General features: G+C 44.2%; 1 protein-coding gene across 4 annotated transcripts in view; it reads left to right on the plus strand.

Moving 5' to 3' along the window:
• Positions 1–9,026: 9,026 nt before the first annotated feature.
• LOC126335229 (uncharacterized) overlaps positions 9,027–15,862 on the plus strand; it is a 205,077-nt gene continuing 198,241 nt past the window's right edge. For 2 of the 4 annotated variants that reach the window (XM_049998266.1, XM_049998272.1), the window contains exon 1: positions 9,027–9,170. The gene's annotated coding sequence lies outside the window, so the exon portion shown is untranslated. Of the gene's footprint in view, positions 9,171–9,243; positions 9,363–9,879; positions 10,148–15,862 lie in introns of those variants that run through there. The other 2 variants (XM_049998271.1, XM_049998270.1) reach the window with 2 other exon arrangements.

The following is a 15,862-nucleotide window of genomic DNA, read 5'->3' on the forward strand; positions in this document are numbered from 1 at the left end:
CTCTATCACACTCTTCAAGCAGTATCGTATCTCCCATTTCATCTTCATCTACATCCTCTTCCATTTCCATAATATTGTCTCCAAGTACATCGCCCTCTATAAACTCCTTCCACCTTTCTGCTTTCCCTTATTTTCTTAGAAATGTGGACCTCTTTTCTGCAAATGCCTCTTTAATTTTCCTGTAGGCAGTATCTGTATTACCCATAGTGAGATAAGCGTCTACATCCTTACATTTGTCTTCTAGCCATCCCTGCTTAGCCATTTTGCACTTAATGTCGATCTTATTTTTGAGACGTTTGTATTCCTTTTTGCCTGCTTTATTTACTGCATTTTTATATCTTCTCCTTTCATCAATTGCCCGCATCTCGTGGTCGTGCGGTAGCGCTGTCGCTTCCCGCGCCCGGGTTCCCGGGTTCGATTCCCGGGGGGGGGGGGGGGGGGGGGTGGGGGGAGCAGGGATTTTCTCTGCCTCGTGATGGCTGGGCGTTGTGTGTTGTCCTTAGGTTAGTTAGGTCTAAGTAGTTCTAAGTTCTAGGGGACTGATGACCATAGATGTTAAGTCCCATAGTGCTCAGAGCCATTTCATCAATTAAATTCAATATTTCTTCTGTTACCCAAGGATTTCTACTATCCCTCGTCTTTTTACCTACTTGATCCTTTGCTGCCTTCACTACTTCATCCCTCAGAGCTACCCATTCTTCTTCTACTGTATTTCTTTCCCCAATTCCTGTCAATTGTTCCCTTATGCTCTCCCTGAAACCCTGTACAACTTCCGGTTTAGTCAGTTTTTCCAGGTCGCATCTCCTTAAATTCCCACCTTTTTGCAGTTTCTTCGTTTGAATCTATCTACATTTTATAAATTACTTGGCACCTGTTAATAGTCACCTTCCAAAAATGATATTTCCTTTAAGTTGCGTCGACCTGATGAGTGGTTCAAATGGTTCTGAGTAGTATGAGACTTTACGTGTGAGGTCATCAGTCCCCTAGAAACTTAGAACTACTTAAACCCAGTTAACGTAAGGACACCAGACGCATCCATGCCCTAGGCAGGATTCGAACCTGCGATCGTAGCGGTCGCACGGTTCCAGACTGAAGCGCCTAGAACCGCTCGGCCACACCAGCCGGCGACTGTAAGAGTGTTTTAGTAATAATAATAATCTACTACAACTTCGTGCATGATTCGGCATTTTTTCCATGTGTTGTTGTTGTCTTCAGTCCTGAGACTGGTTTGATGCAGCTCTCCATGCTACTCTATCCTGTGCAAGCTGCTTCATCTCCCAGTACCTACTGCAACCTACATCCTTCTGAATCTGCTTAGTGTACTCATCTCTCGGTCTCCCTCTACGATTTTTACCCTCCACGCTGCCCTCCAATGCTAAATTTGTGATCCCTTGATGCCTCAAAACATGTCCTACCAACCGATCCCTTCTTCTAGTCAAGTTGTGCCACAAACTTCTCTTCTCCCCAATCCTAATCAATACCTCCTCATTAGTTACGTGATCTATCCACCTTATCTTCAGTATTCTTCTGTAGCACCACATTTCGAAAGCTTCTATTCTCTTCTTGTCCAAACTAGTTATCGTCCATGTTTCACTTCCATACATGGCTACACTCCAAACAAATACTTTCAGAATCGACTTCCTGATACATAAATCTATATTCGATGTTAACAAATTTCTCTTCTTCAGAAACGCTTTCCTTGCCATTGCCAGTCTACATTTTATATCCTCTCTACTTCGACCATCATCAGTTATTTTACTTCCTAAATAGCAAAACTCCTTTACTACTTTAAGTGTCTCATTTCCTAATCTAATTCCCTCAGCATCACCCGATTTAATTTGACTACATTCCATTATCCTCGTTTTGCTTTTGTTAATGTTCATCTTATATCCTCCTTTCAAGACACTGTCCATTCCGTTCAACTGCTCTTCCAAGTCCTTTGCCGTCTCTGACAGAATTACAATGTCATCGGCGAACCTCAAAGTTTTTACTTCGTCTCCATGAATTTTAATACCTACTCCAAATTTTTCTTTTGTTTCCTTTACTGCTTGCTCAATATACAGATTGAATAACATCGGGGAGAGGCTACAACCCTGTCTCACTCCTTTCCCAACCACTGCTTCCCTTTCATGCCCCTCGACTCCTATTACTGCCATCTGGTTTCTGTACAAATTATAAATAGCCTTTCGCTCCCTGTATTTTACCCCTGCCACCTTTAGAATTTGAAAAAGAGTATTCCAGTCAACATTGACAAAAGCTTTCTCTAAGTCTACAAATGCTAGAAACGTAGGTTTGCCTTTTCTTAATCTTTCTTCTAAGATAAGTCGTAAGGTCAGTATTGCCTCACGCGTTCCAACATTTCGACGGAATCCAAACTGATCCTCCCCGAGGTCTGCATCTACCAGTTTTTCCATTCGTCTGTAAAGAATTCGCGTTAGTATTTTGCAGCCGTGGCTTATTAAACTGATAGTTCGGTAATTTTCACATCTGTCAGCACCTGCTTTCTTTGGGATTGGAATTATTATATTCTTCTTGAAGTCTGAGGGTATTTCGCCTGTCTCATACATCTTGCTCACCAGCTGGTAGAGTTTTGTCATGACTGGCTCTCCCAAGGCCGTCAGTAGTTCTAATGGAATGTTGTCTACTCCGGGGGCCTTGTTTCGACTCAGGTCTTTCAGTGCTCTGTCAAACTCTTCACGCAGTATCGTATCTCCCATTTCGTCTTCATCTACATCCTCTTCTATTTCCATAACATTGTCCTCAAGTACATCGCCCTTGTATAAGCCTTCTATATACTCCTTCCACCTTTCTGCCTTCCCTTCTTTGCTTAGAACTGGGCTGCCATCTGAGCTCTTGATATTCATACACGTGGTTCTCTTCTCTCCAAAGGTCTCTCTAAGTTTCCTGTAGGCAGTATCTATCTTACCCCTAGTGAGATAAGCTTCTACATCCTTACATTTGTCCTCTAGCCATCCCTGTTTAGCCATTTTGCACTTCCTGTCGATCTCATTTTTGAGACGTTTGTATTCCTTTTTGCCTGCTTCATTTACTGCATTTTTATATTTTCTCCTTTCATCAATTAAATTCAATATTTCTTCTCTTACCCAAGGATTTCTAGCAGCCCTCGTCTTTTTACCTACTTTATCCTCTGCTGCCTTCACTACTACATCCCTCAGAGCTACCCATTCTTCTTCTACTGTATTTCTTTCCCCTATTCCTGTCAATTGTTCCCTTATGCTCTCTCTGAAACTCTGTACAACCTCTGGTTCTTTCAGTTTATCCAGGTCCCATCTCCTTAATTTCTCACATTTTTGCAGTTTCTTCAGTTTTAATCTACAGGTCATAACCAATAGATTGTGGTCAGAGTCCACATCTGCCCCTGGAAATGTCTTACAACTTAAAACCTGGTTCCTAAATCTCTGTCTTACCATTATATAATCTATCTGATACCTTTTAGTATCTCCAGGGTTCTTCCACGTATACAACCTTCTTTCATGATTCTTAAACCAAGTGTTAGCTATGATCAAGTTGTGCTCTGTGCAAAATTCTACTAGGCGGCTTCCTCTTTCATTTCTTAGCCCCAATCCATATTCACCTACTATGTTTCCTTCTCTCCGTTTTCCTACACTCGAATTCCAGTCACCCATTACTATTAAATTTTCGTCTCCCTTCACTATCTGAATAATTTCTTTTATTTCGTCGTACATTTCTTCAATTTCTTCATCATCTGCAGAGCTAGTTGGCATATAAACTTGTACTACTGTAGTAGGTGTGGGCTTCGTATCTATCTTGGCCACAATAATGCGTTCACTATGCTGTTTGTAGTAGCTTACCCGCATTCCTATTTTCCTATTCATTATTAAACCTACTCCTGCATTACCCCTATTTGATTTTGTGTTTATAACCCTGTTTTCCATGTATCTCAGTGTTTATGACGTCATATGTCTTGCACTATGCCTCGTACAATGGCATAATTTAGTAAGTACATTCAGCCAGATAACAGATCAGTGATACCCGTCATCCACTGCACTATTGTCAAGCTATCTAACAATATACAGATAGAGCTTTTTCGCCAGGACTCAACTACTGGAGGGAACACCTGAACGGTACTGCAATCGCCAGATGAAAGTGTAAGCTGTCGCTGGGTATTCTTGCAAAGGAAACAACCTGCCGCACCTTGTGTGGACATTACCCAATCGTCTTAACGTGGATTTACACCTGTTCAATCTTCCGTGCGTATTAGGTTCATGCGATCGTTGCATGAACTGGAAAGAGGGCGCAAGGTCACCCATGCCTCCGACGGGCTGTCCTGCGCAGGCGCAAGAGTCTCCCCATAGCAGACACGGAGACACGTGCAACAGTCATACACCTGTTTGCTGTTTTCTCCTGTTTGTCCTTGGTTTTACTACGTCTCACTGATAAAAGATGTAGGTTTTCGCGCCTTATCTTTTCGTAAGTACTTTGGCCAAGTGGAATTTGGACAGTATTATCATGCACCTTCTTCTGTCTGACTGGTCTGTTCCATGGATTGTAAAACTGAGTGAAACTTATCAACTACCTACAGTTCCTCACAAATAAGAACAACCTGGAAGCAAGATAGGAAAACATGAACAAAGTAAAAAGCCTTCGTTCGTACTTCAGATGACTACTTTTTAAAGTAGAGGAGTTACTCTGATACTTTTGATTAGTGGAAGTCATCTTGGATCCTTTACAAGCCGGTCTGATTCGTAAATAGTTATCGAGCAAATAATAATAATAATAAATCCCTTGCAGAAAAACGCATCCATAAAATACGTTTTTATTTGAAAATGAAATCGGAAACCCAGCGTCTAACGTTTGGCATTTCTTCATTAGCTGGCAGTCAGTCCTCATGTTTTGCAGATCAATAGACGGCAGAAACTGCTCCCCTCTAAGGTACGCAAGTTTCAACTAGAGCGCACGTGGCTTAGCTAGCGAATCGGCGTCAACATACCAACAATAACATGTCCAGACACTTCAGAGGCTTCCCACAGTTTTATTCTTCGAGCTCTTCAAGCGCAGAGAAGAATATGCAATTGTAATGTATACTGTTGTGGCACAACTTGACTAGAAGAAGGTATCGGTTGGTAGGACATGTCCTGAGGCATCAAGGGGTCACAAATTTAGCATTGGAGGGCACTGTGAGGGTAAAAATCGCAGAGGGAGACCAAGAGATGAATACACTAAGCAGATTCCGAAGGATGTAGGTTGCAGTAGATATTGGGAGATGAAGGAGCTTGCACAGGAGAGATTAGCATGGAGAGCTGCATCAAACCAGTCTCAGGACTGAAGACCACAACAACAACAACACTGGGCATGTTGCTGTGAGTGATTGTTACTTCTTTCCTTAATATGAAGCTTTCTAGTATTTCGAATTCGTCATTTCAGTTACACAGCTATGGTCGCAGGTTCGAATCCTGCCTCGGACATGGATGTGTGTGATGTTCTTAGGTTAGTAAGGTTTAAGTAGTTTTAAGTTCTAGGGGACTGATGACCTCAGATGTTAAGTCACATAGTGCTCAGAGCCATTTGAATCTTTTTTTAGTTACACATTTTGCGAGATACATAAAATACACCCACTAGCACGTTTTGCGAAGTAAATAAAATACACGCGCTAGCACATTCTTCTATTTAGTGTAAATGATGACACTATACATAGCAAGTGCTTTCTTTCCCACAGTAAGAAATATAAGTAATACACACATCAAAAGAAGTTTTGCATCACTGCGGCTCCGAGAGTTCCGAAACCTGTACAGAAAATTGGAAACATTGAATTGTACAAACATCGGTTCCGCCCTTTTTATTACCCATGAAAACCACACATTGCATGTTGTACCACCATACGGTGAGACCTTCAGAGTTGGTGGTCCACACTGCTGTACACACCGGTACCCCTAATACCCAGTAGCACGTCCTCTCACATTGATGCATGCCTGTATTTGTCGTGACTTAGTATCCACAAGTTCATCAAGGCACTGTTGGTATAGATTGCCAGATTGTCCCACTCCTCAGTGACTATTCGGCCTAGATTCCTCAGAGTGGTCGGTGGGTCACGTCGTCCATAAACAGCCCTTTTCAATCTATCCCAGGCGTGTTCGATAGGGTTCATGTCTGGAGAACATGCTGGCCACTCTAGTCGAACGATATCGTTATCTTGAAGGAAGTCATTCACAAGATGTGTACGATAGGGGTCCGAATTGTCGTCCAGAATGCTGCCTATATGGTTGCACTACCAATCGGAGGATGGCATGCACGCATCGTACAGCCGTTACGGCGCCTACCATGACCACCAGCGGCGTACGTCGGCCCCACATAATGCCACGCCAAAACATCAGGGAACCTCCACGTTGCTGCTCTCGCTGGACAGTGTGTCTAAGGCGTTCAGCCTGACCGGGTTGCCTCCAAACACGTCTCCAAAGATTGTTTGGTTGAAGCCATATGCGACACTCATCGGTGAAGAGAACGTGATGCCAATCCTGAGCGGCCCATTCGGCATGTTGTTGGGCCCACCTGTACCGCGCTGCATGGTGTCATGGTTGCAAAGATGGACGTCGCCATGGATGTCGGGAGTGAAGTTGCGCATATTGCAGCCTATTGCGCACAGTGTGAATCGTAAAATGATGCCCTGTGTCCGCACGAAAAACATTGTTCAACAGGGTGGCACTGATGTCAGGGTTCCTCGGAGCATTATTCCGTAGGTAGCTGTCATCCAATGCAGCAGTAGCTCTTGGGGCATGTCATCGTCAGTTCCCGTCTCTCTGTTTCTCCTCCATGTCCGAACAACATCGCTTTGGTTCACTCCGAGATACATGGACACTTCCTTTGTCGAGAGCCCTTCCTGTCACAAAGTAAATGTGGACGCGATCGAACCGCGGTATTGACCGTCTAGACATGGTTGAACTACAGACAACACGAGCCGCGTACCTCCTTCCTGGTCGAATGACTGGAACTGATCGGCTGTCGGACCTCTTCCGTCCAATAAGCGATGCTCATGCAGGGTTGTTTACATATCTCTGAACAGTCAAAGGGACTGTGTCTGTGATACAACATCCACAGTCAACGTGTATCTTCAGGAGTTCTGGGAACTGGGGTGATGCAAAACTGTTTTTGTTATGTGTATTTGGTGATCCTCAGTCAGCCTGTAGGGGACACGTCTATGTTGCAGACTCGCTTGTGTACATCGTCAGCTCACCTGGCTGGCTCTGATAAACAAACCGACTGCCCACTTGCCAGCCACACAGGCGCATTTGACCAGCAAGTGCAGCTTGATAACTAGAGTGGCCTGCGTGTTTCTACCCATTTGTGAATGGAATCACTCATGCGCAGATGTTGACAAAGAAGAATACACTTACTTGCATGTGGGCTGGGAGTGCCCGTTGCAAGACAAACATGCAAAAACGGGGCAGCCTTATAGCTAATGTGGGCGTGTCTTGCGAGTGTGGAACAACGCAAGATCTGGGTCAGTTGCCGGCCGCGGTGGTCTCGCGGTTAAGGCGCTCAGTCCGGAACCGCGCGACTGCTAAGGTCGCAGGTTCGAATCCTGCCTCGAGCATGGATGTGTGTAATATCCTTAGGTTAGTTAGGTTTAAGTAGTTCTAAGTTCTAGGGGACTGTTGACCATAGATGGTAAGTCCCATAGTGCTCAGAGCCATTTGAACCATCTGGGTCAGTTGGTGGTATGTCCTCTACTGGAACAGTCGCAAGGCAGGACTTGATCGGGGCAAATAACAAGGTCAGCAGAAAAGCTGACTTGACACGGAAATGAATGAATGGACGCAACTTGATTTTTTTCGAGATGATAACTAATATAAGATGAACATCAACAAAAGCAAAACGAGGATAATGGAATGTAGTCGAATTACATCGGGTGATGCTGAGGGTATTAGATTAAGAAATGAGACGCTTAAAGTAGTAGATGAGGTTTGCTATTTGGGGAGCAAAATAACTAATGATGGTAGAAATAGAGAGGATATAAAATGTAGACTGGCAATGGCAAGGAATGCGTTTCTGAAGAAAAGAAATTTGTTAACATCGAGTATAGGTTTAAGTGTCAGAAGCCTTTTCTGAAAGTATTTGTATGGAGTGTAGCCATGTAGTGAAACGTGGACGATAAATAGTTTAGACAAAAAGAGAATAGAAACTTTCGAAATGTGGTGCTACAGAAGAATGCTGAAGATTAGATGGGTAGATCACATAACTAATGAGGAGGTGTTGAATAGAATTGGGGAGAACAGAAATTTGTGGCACAACTTGACCAGAAGAAGCGATCGATTGGTAGGACATATTCTGAGGCATCAAGGGATCACCAGTTTAGTATTGGAGGGCAGCGTGGAGGGTAAAAATCGTAGAGACCAAGAGATGAATACACTAAACAGATTCAGAAGGATGTAGGTTGCAGTAGGTTCTGGGAGATGAAGAAGCTTTCACAGGTTAGAGTAGCATGGAGAGTTGCATCAAACCAGTCTCTGGACTGAAGACAACAACAACAACACAACTAAATAAATGTCATGTGGCTAGGACCTCCCGTCGGGTACACCGTTCGCCTGGTACAGGTCTTTCGATTTGACGCCACTTCGGCGACCTGCGCGTCGATGGGGATGAAATGATGATGATTAGGACAATACAACACCCAGTCCCTGAGCGAAGAAAATCTCCGGGAATCGAACCCGGGTCCTTAGGATTGACAGTTTGTCACGCTGACCACTCAGCTAACGGGGACGGACAACAACACAAATAAAACCTTGTGACTACCCCTCGTACGAGCAGAAGTGAGTTGGGCCCAGAATAGCGACCGCCAGTAAGCTGTATGTAGCTTCCGCTCACTAGCCACGAGTAGTCAACTGAGAGCAGAAATTCGTCCTCATAATAGGAGCCTAGCAAGAGGCCGCACAGAGCCAGCGAGCAGCAGCAATCTACGCTGCGCGCACTGAGGAGGCGCCTTATCAGCTCCGGATGCTGTGGACCGGCGCGCGTTGCTCAATGCGTAATCCGTGACGCCGACTGGAGAGGCAGCCACATCTATGTCTGCGCCAGTCGTACGGCGCCGCGGGGAGGCGAGAGGAGCCGAAGCATCGCAGCCCGCCAACAACTCTGCTTCTCCGTGTGGGCGGCGCTGTCTGTCACGTGGCCCGCGTGACGTCATCACCACTGCTGTACGTACCAAAGTGATCTAGTCGTACACCGTCGCGGCTGCTATTGTGACTGTCCGCTTCGGTAAGAGTGAAGTTAAGGGTATCCGTGGCCTTGTCCGTTTCGTACTGCTGTTTGGAAACGGTTCACTTGGTGGATGATAGGAACTGAACACGGCTCCAGGCGTCTGATGCGCTTAGCCAACAACTTTGCCCGTTCGTAATTTTCTGTGTTTCGTAAATGAAACTCGCTTGTATTTTGTTTCACTTGTAGCAATTCAAGCTGGGCAGTTAGGTCCCAGCCTAACCAAAAATTCTGAAATCATCGCACATTTGGAAAAAAGAAACAGACAAATGTTCGTGACAACTAAGATTATAAATAGAGGGTAATTAAAAGAATTATCCATATTTTCAGAGCTGGTAATATGGACCAAAACAAGACAAAAATGTCCAGTAAACATGGGGTGAGCTGTGAGCTCTAGATCGTCTTGGCTACAGTGAAAAACATCTCTTCTACTGGGAGGCATGCGTTTTCCACATATTGCGAAGCGGTATTATGGATCAAAACAAAAGAGTCCGGTAAACATGGGCTCTTAAATGAATTATCTTAAGAGCCATGACCTCTTATTCATCAGAAGAAATGTGTTTCACAATAGCGAAGATGAACAAATGTTCAGAGATCTCAAAGTATACATTTAAGAACCAGATTTACATTGGTCATTATTTTTTGTTTTGGTCCATTCAACCACCTCTCAAAATATGGATTACTTTCATGCCATCCTGTATTATTGCAGCTGGTGAATGTACTATCAGGCTACAACCTACAAACAACATCAAAAATCGTGCCATATTCGGAAAAAATAGCCAAATATTTGTGCCAGCCAAGATTATAAGATTGAGTGTTTTTCATTGGCTACCGTATACTGTGACCTGATTGGCTGGCCCCGAACAACGATAACAAATTGCCAACAGCAGCACGCAGCGTAAGAGCAACTAATACCGTAAGTGCACTTTAACCTCCGCTTCAGTACCTTTTCGTTTATTTCTTCCTTGAGAGCAAACCTTGTTTTTCATTTTAACTCAGGAGTCACGCAGCAAAGGAGGCATGCATTGTTTCGATGTATTCTCGAAGCATCATAGTTGGTGATGGTAGTGGCACACAAAATAAACTTGGATAGGTAGGGGGGGGGGGGGCGGTAGAGGGGAGTAGATAGGTATTTCCTTGGACATGTTTCATGCGCAGTGAAGGTTGATTTTGTTCTTATTTCTGTTGCATGCTGTAATTGGAATTACACGTGAAGAATACATGTGACGTAAGAATGACACCAAATTCTTTTTACTTTGTTGCCTCCTCATAAACAGTATAAAATATACAAGTGTACGCACGACTACTGATATTTTCGAAAATTATGTCATTCTTTATCGTCATAGAGCGATATTGTCTATGGAGAGAGCATTTAGTTATACAGAATAAAATTTTCTTCTTTTTCTGCCAGTCTAGGGTTACACCTTCCTGGCTGTTCTGGCATCACCATCTGTTCATCGGACTTCCAGCAATCCTCCTTCCAGTCGGATTGTATTCCATGGTTTGTTGAGGTGTTCACTGACTTAACATATTCCGAACATGCACTTTCCAATCTTGCTTTCGTTGTATAATTTTTTCAGTTAATGGCTTTACCGCCAGTTCTTTGCTGATTTCTTCATTCCTTATTTTGTCTTCTCTTGTGTAGCTTTGCACAGATCTAACTGAACTTCATTTCTGATCTTTGAAATTGTCGTCGATCTTTTGACCTTAATATCCAACTTTATATTCCTTATAGCTCTGTGGTTACTGCCATGACTTCATAAAATTTCATATGCGTTTCCCCTTCGATTTTACCCTTTAAGGTTCTTCTTACCATGTCACATTTATGTTGATGAGTGTTAATATTTTACTCACGTCTTTCTCTTCTTAAAATGAAAATCGTGGGGTGTGTGTAATACGTAACTGATGCATCAATAGCCCATCTCCTTACTATAACTCTACTTAATGTCTGATGCTCAACATTCATATGGTATTCTGTAATGATTCTGCCCCAATTTTTTCATTTCATATCTTAGAAGAATTTTATAGCTATTAGAAATTCGCACTCACAAATTTTCAGGACTATCCGTATGGAGTTGAGACTCTATATGATGCCAGGAAAAATAACTTTACACTTTTCAGTCTGATTTAGAAACATGCTACATTACAAATAAGTTTTTATTCAAATAATTATTTTACGGTGTGCTTATTACTCAGAAAGGAACTAGAAGTGATGCTGCACATCACTTGCGGAATACGTGATGATAAAATCTGTTCTACGAACTGTACACTGGCGTCATATAAAATAGCAGCTTTAAGTCAGCTACTATACTGTGGACGTTCTTACAATAGCTCACTCAAGTAAATATGACTGTTACTCTTGTTGCTTGTTTGTCAGCTAAATAGATACTCCCGGTTTGTTCACAATATTAGTTTTGATAAGGAAAAGGGGAGGAAGACAAGGGATTGTGGAATCCCAAAGAACTTGCGACGTGACGCTCTAGGTATCTGGTAGCTACACAGGTTGCAATTAAAACTGCAACATTTCACTTATTGCGCATGCAGTGTACATGACAGATTCGTGTATGTAGCGTTGTAAAATTACAGTAGGCTACCGTAACACTACCAAAAGAGTAGACTATGGTAATTTTCTTAATAGCTTTTGTCAGTTAAGGTCATGTCCGCATTAGCTGTACGACGTGTTTGTTACATACCTATCGGGCGTTACCTTGTAACGATCGTTTTCTTCACATATAGGATCAGTGCCTCACGGGATTTCCCTAAAAATCGAAAACGGTGAATCGACTAGAAACAGAGTGAGGATATATAAAGAACTGGGCAGTCTACAGAACATATTAGTTCTAGATAGTTATCCTCATGTCTACTGTATTGTATTGTATGTTAATGGGGGGCTGAGAAACGACGGAGAGGCTCCGTCCCCGCCGCAGCCGCAGTGGTCCACAACCCCACGACGACTACCGCAGTCCACTTCACCCCTCCGCTGCCCCACAACGAACACAGTGTTATTGTGCGGGTTCGGTCCCCGGTGGACCCCCGCCCTCCTATCACCCCCCCCCCCACCCCCTCCCCCACCCCCTGGGAGTGTAGCCTCTATGTTGGCGTGGTAAAGTAATGGTGGTGTACGCGTACGTGGAGATGGTAATGGCTCTGAGCACTATGGGACCTAACAGCTGAGGTCGTCAGTCCCCTAACTAACCTAAGGACAGCACACACAACTATGCCCGAGGAAGGATTCGAACCTGCGACCGTAGCGGTCGCGCGGTTCCAGACTGAAGCGCCTAGAGCCGCTTGGAGAACTTGTTTGGGCAGCAATCGCCGACATAGCGTAGCTGAGGTGGAAAAACGGGAACCAGCCCGCATCCGCCGTGGCAGATGTAAAACTGCCTAAAAACCATCCACAGACTTGTCGGCTCACCGGACCTCGACACAAGTCTGCCGGGCGGATTCGTGCCGGGGACCAGGAGCTCCTTCCCGTCCGAAAAGCTGTGCGTTAGACTGCACTGCCAACCGGGAGGGGCCTCATGTCTGAACTCAAGAGTAAACAATGGATGCAGAAAAACTGAAATTATCAATGTTGCATTCAGGTTTTATTTGAAAATTGTGGATTACAATGTGCATCAGAGTAATGTCTTAGTAACAATAAAAAAAAACAAGAGAGATTTATCATATAGCGCTGCAAGATGAAATTTCCTCAACAAAAAGTAAAAAAAAAAAAAATCAAACATAATTTCACTACTTCGTCGAACTGATATAAAACATGTTTCTGTTATTCATAATTAACTTACGTGTTTATCGATAATAGCAGGAACTCTTGCCTTTGATCATGATGAGCAATGTTTTATAGATTACTGAATAACAACAGTAATTATATATACTTATTTATGTTCATGCATGCAAACTGTACTTGCATCAAAAGTAATTGCTTTGGTTACATGAAAGTGCAGGAGTTATGCGATCAACTAATTTTTACTATAAAACGCCATTTTAAAGTACGCAATGGCCTAACACTGAAAGATGTGAGGGTCTAATTATTTGCAAAACGAACAAACAAACAGAAACAAAGAGAGGGTGCCGACTCCCAGTTTCTTTATTAGACATTCGTTTTTGTTTCCTTCCCTATCAACTATACTAATATTACCGGTAATCCTACCGTTTCTTGCGTCCTTTGTGTAGTGTACCAAAGCTACCGAACGGTAGTTCTGGTAGAGTGAAGCTCTACATGTACGTTCGTCCCATGGTGCTCCCACTACGCGCCAGCGTTCATCCATTATAATGTCAGTCTCTCGTTAATCCATCACCTGGAGCTTTCTGTGGGTAGAGATCTGGAGACCACTCTGGCTAGGGCAGCCATCAACAGCTCTCAAACGCGATGTATAAAGACAGTACAGGGGAATATGCGGTCTTGCTTAATCGTGTTGAAAGGTAACATTAAAAAAACATCGGAGCCATCGGTCTTAACAAATCCTACATTTGTTTCTTACTGTCACAAATTATCGGTTACGTGAGCCAGAGATTGTCGTATTGTGCGTCCGATGGCGCCTCTTCAGTCACGCCACGTGCTGGGTCCGTTTGAGGACGGTGATAACAATCTGCCGAAATTACTTGTACTCTGATCCTCCACTCGTGGTTATGCTCATCGTGATGCTGTTTACAGGACGGAGGATAATGTGAAGAAGAGGATGTGTCGCTCCAGTGTTGTCGTTTGGTGAAGTACTGTCGCCATCTCTCACTCTCCCCCCCCCCCCCCCCCCCCCTCTCTCTCTCTCTCTCTGCTGACGCATCAAATGAAGCCACAACAAAGGAGCCGAGCTGACAGTCCGTGGCGCTGCGGAGGTTGTCTCACTGTCTGTGTGGACACATGTCGAGTTGCAAACAAGCCTGTTATCTGCCGTCAAGGTCTTGTACACGACTTCGTACACAGCGGTAAGGAGAGCTGGGCTACAGAGCGATGTGGTAGCTGTCGTCGTAGGAAAGCTGGAAAAGAACGGAAATGACTGACGAATAAGATGATACAAAAACAGAAGATTTATGTAACCTGTATGTTCCAACCTTACGAAGACTCATAACAAATAATGAAGTAAGAATTAGAGTCCACCTATCACAAGGACGAAGCGCAAATGAAGGTGTAGTAGCATAGTGGTCCAAGTGAAAGTGGACTCAGCAGCGTCGCCGGATGTCCTAAATTATAGCAGCAGATGGGGCTTGCGGTACAGAGCTGCCGCAAGTGTGGCTCAGTGGATTCGCACCATAGGGTCCAATAGATCCCACATGACTGCTATCGGCGTCAGACAGAAATTTCCCATTCTGTACCAAACTTGATATGCCGTGGGGCGGTATCAATAAGAGATACCAAACGAACTATATGACGTGGCTGTACAGCCTTGAAAAGCTGACCGAACAATACGACTGTCGCATGGAACTGTTGAGATCCTGCGTGGCCCTGTTGATCCTATCAGCTCCATAATTGACAGTCGTGGGACTCGACCAGTTCCAGCAAGAATATGACGAGACGATAACTGTTTCTTCAACACGTCAAGATCCTGCCGCTGTTCAATCCGACACCTGGAGACAGGTGTTTCTTCTTCCTACAGCAGACATAACAGCTTCTTATAAACATTCAAATGCGATTTCTGCCGCGTGATCTGTCTTTATGAGCAGAATGAACAGGATATAATTGCGTAGGCTTCCGCGGCCAGAGTCAGTCGACATAAAAGTTTTCTGGGTTTGGTACCGCGTCATAATGTAAAAGCTACTGCTGCTATAGAAAAGCCAACGTTTCGGCCACGATTGCAACGCCTTTCTTTTGGGTCTATTGGCGCGTTCTAGCTATGCAGTGTCCTTTATATTTTCTTGTTAGTGTTCACTGCGCATGCCATTACGTCATAATTTTAAAAAGATAGTTAGTTTATTGGTCACTTAAGGAAGAAGGAGAGGAACTTTATTTTAATAGGTTATTGCGGTGGAGGGAGAACGTGACCTCTGTTGTCCATTGGCGCTTGTGTTATGTACCATGATTGGTGGTCACCGTCGAATGAGAAGTTGGCTCCTGTTTACCAATTGCTGGTCGTCGGCAGTTACTCGCCGGTGGTGCTCGTGCCTCGTGCTGGCAGTGCGGTCTGTTGGGCTCTGACTGCTGGCAGCCAAGATGGGGCAAGCCTGAGTCCATCCTCCCTGTTCATGTTGTTAGGGTGCTTCAGTATTTCTATAGCCTCTCTGATTTTGTGTTTCGTCATAATTAGCTGCTTGGCCAACACATAGGCTTCGCTGAATTTTATTTCTTTTCCAGTCATGGTTATGTTCTGCCACTGCGGATTTGTTGTGCTGCCCTATACGAATGTAACGCTCGTGCTCCCGAACGCGCGTTGCTATTGGTCTACCAGTCTCGCCGATGTATGCCTCTCCACATTCGCACTCCACCTTGTAAACGCCTGCAGTGTGTAATGCATCCACCTTGTCCTTGGTGGAGCCTAGCACGTCCTGGATCCTACGACCACTATAGAAGACAGACTGCACCCCAACGCGGAGAAGGTGTTTGTCTATTCGGTCAGTGACGTTTTTCACATAGTGTAAGCGATCTGTTGGCTGCAGTTTGTCTATTTCCTGCTTATCTTTCTTGATTGTGTTCGTCGAC

The sequence above is a fragment of the Schistocerca gregaria genome, chromosome 2 (assembly GCF_023897955.1).
Source record: "Schistocerca gregaria isolate iqSchGreg1 chromosome 2, iqSchGreg1.2, whole genome shotgun sequence".
Classification (NCBI taxonomy): Eukaryota; Metazoa; Arthropoda; class Insecta; order Orthoptera; family Acrididae; genus Schistocerca; species Schistocerca gregaria.